Source organism: Benincasa hispida, chromosome 1, assembly GCF_009727055.1.
Source record: "Benincasa hispida cultivar B227 chromosome 1, ASM972705v1, whole genome shotgun sequence".
Taxonomy (NCBI): domain Eukaryota; kingdom Viridiplantae; phylum Streptophyta; class Magnoliopsida; order Cucurbitales; family Cucurbitaceae; genus Benincasa; species Benincasa hispida.
This window is the reverse complement of record NC_052349.1, coordinates 7,723,960-7,733,608: the sequence shown is the minus strand read 5'-3', so window position 1 is coordinate 7,733,608 and position 9,649 is coordinate 7,723,960. Positions and strand designations below refer to the sequence as shown.

The 9,649-nt window shown below is 35.5% G+C and overlaps 2 long non-coding RNA genes across 2 annotated transcripts; both read right to left on the bottom strand.

Annotated features, from left to right (window-relative positions):
* Nucleotides 1-2,189: 2,189 nt before the first annotated feature.
* Nucleotides 2,190-6,221, bottom strand: LOC120089426. Its single transcript, XR_005485171.1, has 2 exons — nucleotides 2,528-6,221; nucleotides 2,190-2,423 (listed from the first exon to the last, which is right to left on the bottom strand). It is a non-coding gene; the product is annotated as an uncharacterized LOC120089426 (long non-coding RNA).
* A 476-nt stretch (nucleotides 6,222-6,697) lies between these two features.
* On the bottom strand, nucleotides 6,698-9,313 carry LOC120070304. Its single transcript, XR_005479850.1, has 5 exons — nucleotides 8,841-9,313; nucleotides 8,670-8,733; nucleotides 8,530-8,584; nucleotides 8,377-8,445; nucleotides 6,698-6,953 (listed from the first exon to the last, which is right to left on the bottom strand). It is a non-coding gene; the product is annotated as an uncharacterized LOC120070304 (long non-coding RNA).
* Between the last annotated feature and the right edge of the window lie 336 nt (nucleotides 9,314-9,649).

Here is a 9,649-nt window from a genome sequence, read left to right as displayed (position 1 = left end):
TCAGGCCTAGTTCATAGCATAGCATACATTAAGCTGCCCACAACTGAGGCAGAGGGAATGCGTCTTGTATCTTCAACTTCTTGAGGTGTCTTGGGATATTGCTCCTTAGACAGATGAACCCATGTCTAAAAGGCAACAAGCTTTTCTTGGAGTTCTGCATCGAATATCTAGACAATATCTTGTCGATATACGTTGCTTGAGAATACGCTAGCATTTTGTTCTTACGATCTCTGATGATCTGGATCCTAAGTACCTCTTCCAAATCTTTCATTTGGAATTGGGCTGCTGCCTAGTTTTTTATGTCAATCAGGTATCTTACGTCATTCCTAATGAGTAGGATGTCGTCCACATAAAGTATTAGAAAAGCTACTTTATTCTTGATGATCTTCTTGTAAACACAAAACTCATCAATGTTTTGGTCAAAATCAAAAGATTTGATTGCAATATCAAATCTAATATTCCATGATCTGGACGCCTGTTTCAACCCATAAATAGATCGATTAAGCTTGCAAACCTTTTGCTCCTGACCTTGGATTATGTACCCCTCGAGTTGAGACATAAAGATATTCTCTTCAAGATTACCATTTAGAAATGCAGTCTTGACGTCCATTTTCCATATTTCATAGTCATAATATGTGGCTATGGATAAAAGAATTCTTATAGACTTGAGCATAGCAAGAGGAGAAAAGGTTTCCTCATAGTCAACCCATTCTCTTTGGGTATAACCCTTTGCTACAAGTCTAGCTTTAAAGCTTTGTACCTTCCCAACAACATCTCTCTTTCTTTTATAGATCCATTTGCACCCATTGGGTTTTACCCATTCAGGTAGATCTACTAGTTTTCATATTGAATTGAAGTACATAGACTCCATTTCGAGGTCTATGGCTTTGAGCCATTGGTCCTTATCTACGTCATTCATTGCTTGACTATAGGACAATGGATCCTCAACACCATCATCAGGTATGCCAACTTGAGTTTCAGTTAAACTCAAGTAGTGGTCAAATCGTGTTATGACCCTCCCACTGTGTCGAGGCACTCTCAATGATTTAGAAGGACGAGATGGACCTGAAGTACTGGTTGCTTCATCAACCTTTGTTGAAGGACCTACTTCATCTTCAACAACATTTGTTGGCTCTTTAGTAGCTTCTCCTAACACTAACTTACTACGTGGTTTATGATTCGTCATGTGGTCTTCTTCCAAGAAAGTAGCATTTGTCGATACAAGCAACTTATTTTCTTGTGGGTCATTATAAAAGACCACCTCTCGTTTCTTTTGGGTAACCAACAAATTGGCACAGCCTTGAACGAGGTTCCAATTTCTTTAGATTTGTCACAAGCACATGTGCTGGACAACCCCAGATATGGAAGTAACGCAAAATAACTTTACGCCCTCTCCATAACTTGAAAGGTGTTTCAAAAACACTTTTCGAGGGAACATTATTTAGGGTGTGAACTGCAATCTCTACTACATACCCCCAAAACGAGCTAGGCAATTGAGCATAACTCATCATCGAGCGAACCATGTCTAACAAGGTTCTATTCCTCCTTTCTGATACACTGTTCTGCTGAAGTGTACCAGGTGCGGAGAGTTGAGATTGGATTCCATGTTTTATCATATAGTCATAGAATCTTTGATCCATGTACTCTCCACCTCAATCAGATCGAAGTATTTTAATTGTTTTACCTAATAGGTTTTCAACTTCAGCCTTATACTTCTTGAACTTTTCAAGGGCTTCAGACTTATGACCCATTAAGTATAAGTAACCATATCTTGAATAGTCATCTATAAAAGATATGCATTATTCGTAACTTCATCGAGCTTTTACATTCATTGGACCACAATGATTTGAATGTATCAACTCTAAGGGTTCTTTGACCCTATAGCCTTTTCCAATAAAAGGTCTTTTACACATTTTTCTCTCAAGACAAGATTCATAAGGTGGTAATGAATCATTTTCTAACTTATTTAGAAGTCCATTCTTTACCAAACGACCAATTCTATCGACGTTTATGTGACCTGGTCTTAAGTGCCAAAGATATATATTATTACTTTTAGGAGAAATACGTTGTCTTTTTTTATTGAGTATTAGTAGTTTTAAACATCTCATGATTTAAAAGTGTTTTTTATTTCAGTTGGTCTTAACACATATAAGTTGTTTTCTAATTTAGGAGAACAAATATGTACACCATTTTTCGAAATGAACGCTTCATTTATTGAAAAATTCTTTCTTATCTTGGGAAATAGATACTAAGATACTAAGTTCTTTCTTATCTTGGGAAATTGCCAATAGATTTTCTAATAAAAGAAATTTATTTCCATAAAATAATTTTTCATCTCCCACTGCACGAGCTGAAACGACGTCTCCCGTTCTGACCCTGAGCGTCATCTCACCCTCTTCCAGCTGCTGAAAGGAGTTATTTCCCTATAAAGAAGAGCAAACATGATTAGCTGCTCCTAAATCAATTATCCAAGCAAACTCATCATGCTCAATAAGGTATGTTTCTAAAACAAGTAAATCAAATTTACCTTTCTTTTCCTTCTTCTTTTTAGCGAGGTACTTAGGGCAGTTTTTTTTTCCAGTGTCCATCCACGTTGCAGTGAAAAAAAATGCTCTTGTCAGCAACCTTGGCCTTTCCCTTGCCTTTGTGAATAGTAGCAAGAGCCTTCCCCTTGTTTCCTTTCTTGTTCTTAATCTTCTTAGAAGCAAAAGATTGAGATACAACTTTAGTCACAGAGGATGAACCCTTGTGGAACTTTCTTTTGGAATGGGTAACATCTGCCTCTCCTTCTATTTGTCCCTTGTTTTCCAGAAAAGATTGAAAAAGTTGTAGCTCATTCAGGAGACTAGTCAGGTCGAATTGAATTTTGTTCATCATCGCATTACTACGAAATTGAAGAAAACTCTTCGAAAGAGATTCCAGGATGAACGAAACTTGACTACACTCGTCTATAACCGCTCCATTTTCCTCTGCAATTCTTAAATTGGACCATCATGTCCAGGACATGTTCCCGAACAGATATGCCCTCTTTCATGCGACAAATGTAAATGTACTTGAAGGCATCATGGTGGCATTAGTAGAACGGCTGTCTAAACATATCTTGGAGAGATTCCATAATCTCTCTCGCCGTGTCCATAACCTCATGTTGGCCAAGATATAAACTCATACCTTTTCATTTGCCTTTGTCCAGCGATCATAAGCATCCTTTATCGCTTGGGATGCATTACGAGTAAGGGCCGGAGGACATTCCTCTGTTAAGATAAACCACAGATTGTCTACAACAAGAATTGTATTCAACTTGGACTTCCACATAGAATAATTTTTACCGGTTAATTTTTCATTTTTAAGTAGTGCTATTATAGAGGAAAACATTATTGAAAAAAAACAATGACCATATTAGTTATCTTTGCCTTAACCCATCACACAAGCAAATAAATGCATAAAATCCCAAAACAAGTAATCAAAGAACCCTAAGAAACTATTGATTTAGTTTTGCAATGATGCTTTAGAAGTTTAGTGTAACCGCCACCGAAGGGTGATCAACTACTCATCCTCTGAAATGAGACAATTCTCAGCTAAATCTAATACCAGAATAACTCATATTCCTATAGACTTTAGCCACCGTTGTTCGGTCAAGGGTTTATTAACACATTTAACTCATCCCCGTAAGTGTAACCCTCCCACTTTTAGATCTCAAAGGTACGTACCAACAGGTTATCATTAGGAAAGACAATTGTTGGTAATTAACCTGAGAAACCCTATCCTTTCCAAGAGTTCATGGTATTACGAATCCTATGATCAGACCCTCCAAAGGGATGGCTACTCCAGGGTGACATGTAGGCAGATCATAGACATCTCATGATGTGACCGAGGGGCGGAAACTGAGGGATACGTTGACACATGTCCCACTCCCACTTACTATAGACACTTTCCCCATTCACCTTGTTATCGACCCATACAAACACTTTCCGAGGAGAGGCCGTGCCTAAGGCGACAAAAAGCTGAGTATGGATCTCACTTTGTGAATATAGGGACGTAGGAGCAAAACGTGATTTTAAATATCTCATTTTGTAATTTTTCTCCCACTAAAGTGTCCTACCGTATTTTTTATGGTTTATTTAACTTAGATAAATCTAGCTAAGTAATCTTTCTAAGTTTATTCTTATTATAACACTTATATATATATATAAAAAAAAAATCTATGTTCTAAGTGAATTAAACTCCTTTAATCAACCTAGTGACAATGCATGCTAACATCAAACTATGATTAATTCAATTCAAGTTCCAGGTCAGTTCCCAGGTAAGAGGTGTTCCATTAACTGTTAACTTAAAAACCCCAGCCTTAGACATAACTTCACCAGTAGAGTTCCCTTATAATCATAGTAATGTTTTTCCTACTTAGTTCATTAAAATTATTTTTAAAAACTAAGAGAAAAAATTCTAATCCTATGTCTAGTTAATTTTAGCCATTTTAAAATTAATTTATTAACCTTATGATCCTATGTTTGTATGCAATTCTTAATTATAGATTGATGGTTTCTAATCATTAAGTTGAGGGAAAAAAATAATTTTTAATGATTAGCCCTATAATCATGCTGTTATATGGTTTTAATTAATAAACAAACCATATAACATGCATTGCATAATTTAATATAACAATTGCATTAATAGTATGGATGTGACATGCTTAATGCATATTGATTTTCATATAAAAAAAATATAACACTTTATATAAATGCAAACATGAAAATCAATTAAGTATGCTCAAAACTTTATAATAAATATAACTCTTTATATTTATCTAAGTAATTATATGCTTAATGCTTTGTTAATTTCAAATATATATATATATATAACAATTATATTAGTAAAGAAATTAACCTATCATGCATAAACTATATATTATAACATTTAAATATAAAAATGCATGAATATGTTTAACCTAAGGTGGGATTATGTCTAAATGACACCCATAAAGCATTTAAATAGCTAATGAACCGGTTAATTGGCCCATATGATAAAATTAAAGCAAAAAATTACATTAATTTTACTAATTTTATCCTAAGTAGTCTTCAACCGCACCCAAACCGGACCAGAAGAGCTCGAACCCTGAACAAAGCTTTCAAAAAGGGGCCAAAACCGCTTGAACAGGGCTAAAAAAATGTAGGCCAAAAACCACAAAAAGGTCAAAAATGCCAAAAAACGGTCAAAATCGGACTGCCGAAAATTGGTCAAACCTCAAACCGCGCCTCCTGACGTCACGCTTACGTCATCCGTGACATTGAAGTCAACAACCAAACTAGAAGAATTTCGAACCGGGTGAACCTTGAACTGGACCGCGTGAATCGTTGAGGTTGATTTCACAATGATGTCAGCCTTTCCACTTTGCAGCCGCCATTTTCCTATTCCAATTTTTTCTCTAATTGCAGCCACTGTATTCCTATGTTTTTGGTCAAAATTGATTTCAATCTTCATCGTTCTTCAACCTGATTGTAGACACGGACTTACAGACTCGATTTACATTAAAATGCCCAAAACGCATGGGCCCTTACATGATCAAATCACATAATAAATGTAAATCTATGGCCAATTTAAATCCAAACAGTTCACAGCAAACCAAAAACAATCATAATGCATTTAATCCCACCTATGACCAATGCAAAAATAAAATTGATATTAAAACAAACCTGGCTCTGATACTATTGTAGGGTGCGAAAAAATTATATCTAACTTTAATTTAATATCAAACAGAGATAGCATTGAAAAATAAACCTAGGCTAAACATATACATTAAAAGAAAATAAAAAGAATTCATACCTTGTTGAAAAATCTCTGTTGGAAATAAACGACACTCCCAAAAATCCTTCACCAGTATCCTCTATTGAGTTTTCTGAGGCGGGATAATGGGATCCCCTCTTCTTGGTTTAGGAGAAAAAAGAGAAAAATTCATAGAGAACTATCTATCGAGGAGAGATTTTTTTTTTCTTTTTTCATTAAAACCACACAATGATCGTGAGAGTCAGAGGGAGAGAGAGAAGACTAGGGAGAAGACTCCCTCTCCCCATAAAAAAACATAACTCCCAAACATGGGGAGTTACCTTTTTTTTTATTTAATTTTATTTATTATTATAATTCTTAATTAAAATAAACAAATCTAATTTTAATTTATTTTAATTAATTAAATAATAATAAATATATTTAATTTAACTAAATAAATTAAATCAAATTTACTTTATTAAAAAAATAAATTAAATAAATATTAATTAATCAAACTAATGTAGGATTGTATCAACAGTAGCGGAAGCACAAGGATCTAAGCATTCATATTCACTAATTTTGGCAAAATATATAGCATGCTTTTGTAGAAAAGATGAGTTTCAAGACATACCACTTATAGAACTTCTTCAAAGCTCCATCTTCAACTGTTATCTTCTCCATATCTTTTTCTCTTAAAAACTTTATACTAGTTTTTCTCTTAAACACCTCTTTTGTGTATTCAGGTTAATATGCTGAATCAAGGGATGAAAGAGAAAAGCTCACTGCTGCAACCTTGTTGAAGAACCTTTCTTCAAACTAGTTTTTCTCTTAAAAACTTTATAGATTGCATGCCCAATTTTCACTCCAATCTCTTCATTATATTGTAGATAAACATGCAAAGAGAAGAGTTGCATGAGTTGAAGCTCATGCTTGGAGAAGATAAGGCAATGTTAATGCTTCATATGTGAACTACTTAGGTGATGGATAATGGAAAAACCCATTTTTCCATTTTGTGTTTTTGTTTTTCAATTATTCCAATTTTATCTAAACATAAAAATTTGACTGCATGGAACTGACATTGAAAGCTAAGAAAACATGAAAAGAAGTTTAAATCTCATAAGCGGAAGCATAAAACTGGTCCTAGTGGCTCGCTCACAAATTCCGCTTGTCATTCGCCAGCGCATTCCTACTCTTACCTGAAATATAAACATGAGAAAGGGTGAGTATAAAATACTCAGTAAGTAACCCCACTACTGGGGTTAGGCTAGACATCTATGTCCTCTAGATGCCTACCTCTAGTGGAACATATAAATTGCTCTAGTCCTCATGGGACACACACATACATGAAAAACTTATTTCTATCCTACTATAGTTAAGTATGCCCACTATCTCTAGTAAGTCTCATATGATCCACAAAAATCCCGAAGGAAACACAATCTCTTACATACGCATGGTTATGTATGCACCTCTTTCATGTACACATAACCCACTTAATGTGTACCTCTTTTGTACACATGGTTACGTATACACCTCTTTCGTATACACATAACCTACTGAATGTGTACCTATTTCGTACACATGGTTATGTATATACTTCTTTCGTATACACATAACCCACTGAGTATGTACCTCTCTCATACACCCCAGATCCTCTCTATAAATGTAGGGATGCTTACCTCTTTCGTACACATGGTTGTGTATACACCTCTTTCGTATACACATAACCCACTGAGTATATACCTCTTTTGTACACCCTAGATCCTCTCTATAAATATAGGGATGCGTACCTCTTTCGTACACATGGTTATGTATACACTCTTTCGTATATACATAGAGTATGTACCTCTTTCATACACCCCAGATCCTCTCTATAAATTTAGGGATGCGTACCTCTTTCGTACATATGGTTATGTATACACCTCTTTTGTGTACACATAACCTACTGAGTATGTACCTCTTTTGTACACCCCAGTACCCTCTAGGTATGTATCACTTTCATATACACCAGCCCTAGTACATCTCTTTCATGTCCTAGCGCCTTTGAACGTGCATCATTTTCATGCAGTCACATAGTCTGGAAAGGAAAAGATATTGCATCTAACTTCATATTACATATAACGTTCACATAATCATGAATTCTCTAAAATCTCTTGATCAAGGTCTTGATCATGTTAATTAACCTCAACATACCTAATTAATCTAGTATTAATGGATCCACTCTGGTACATCACTTTCATGCACTAACTCATGTAAACAATCAAACATTTGAATTTTCATAATACATCATGTAGCTTACACACTTTCATAATAAATCACATAATTAAGCACATCAACAAAATGCTCCAACTTTCACCTAACTTTAAGACATTCCCATAGTAGTGTCGCTTAACTCATAATTTAGGGCCATCTTAATCGTCCATTTAATATATCTCATAAAATTCTAAATCATACTCATACATTAACATGCTTCAGACATATTGTCACATGCTCATATATCTTTTCTAAACAGTCCATTAAATCTCAGAACAGTCAAGATTATCCTGGCAACTAGTTTACAATCCCTAACATAAATCATAAATTTATCGACACAAAGGCGGTTCTAGTAGTAAGATTACTTACCTTGATGACAAATCTAACGAAAAGTAATCCACACTCTCCTTTAACTTAGTAAAATTCTTGAATCACACTCTGAATCAAAAATCAAAATTAAGTCCGACATTTAGGACTAAACTCCAAATACGAAAATACCTCAAACGCCACAAAACAACTTACCCAAAATATGTGATGATCCAGGAATTTGTTCCAAGCTTAGCACGGAGATACCAATCTATTCATAACCCAAAATTAGGAATTGAAAACCAAATTTTCAGCATATTAACCCTTCCAAAGAGCTCCAAGTTCACATTACTTACCAATCACACTCCAAAATTCCTTAAAGCCAAACTCTAATCTTACTGGACAGTGGTTCCTGACACCCTGAAAGTTCAATCCAAGCTTCACAATATAATTGGTATAACTAAATTAGACCAAAACTCAATGGGTGACCAAACCCATTCAAGAAACACGCAAACCTTAGATCTTACCCCAGATTCCAAGTTTCTGGCAAAAACTCCACGAAATGGCGGTGGAGGAGGATGAATCAGACAGCTAACAGCTGCTACGCCGACGAACAATGATTGAAAGGGCGAACCAAAACAGTGTGGAGCAGATCTGAACGAGGAGCGGCAGGCGTGGCGTGGCTCGAGCGGACGACGTAGGGAGAGGTGGTAGCGCGAGGCAACTTCGTGGCTGGGGCGGCGGACTCGCGACTGGAGGGGATTTGGACGATCGACTCGGTTCGATGGAGCGATCGGTTGAAAGGGGCGATGCGATGACGAGCGGCGTGGTCTGACGGTGGGATCTGGTCGGCCAAAACCTCTTGAATAGCGAGCGGCGCAACTGGAGAGCAGATCGATAGTTGGCCGGTTGGCGGCTACCGGCACGCGAGGGTGGGGTTTTTAGGCGGCGTGAGGAAGAGTGAAAGGGCTTTTGGTTTTTTTTTTTTTTAAATAATAATAATAACTTAAAAGGAAATATAATAAACTTTTATTTTATTCTTTTCCTTATTCTATTTTATTTTATTAACTTCCTTTCCTTCCCAAAATAAAATTAATTCCTGCCAATTGAATAATTTCAACGTCAATCCATTAAATTCCCACAATTACACTTATGCCCAAAAATTCCAAAAATGACCTCAATTAATAAAAATTACTGAAATTACATAAATAATGAAACTTCAGGGTGTTACAGAAAATTTAATTAGTTTCATAAATTAGCTATTAAATAAAACTTAATTGATTTAATATCAAATATTAAATTATTTTTAACACATATCCATCTTTATATATTTAAA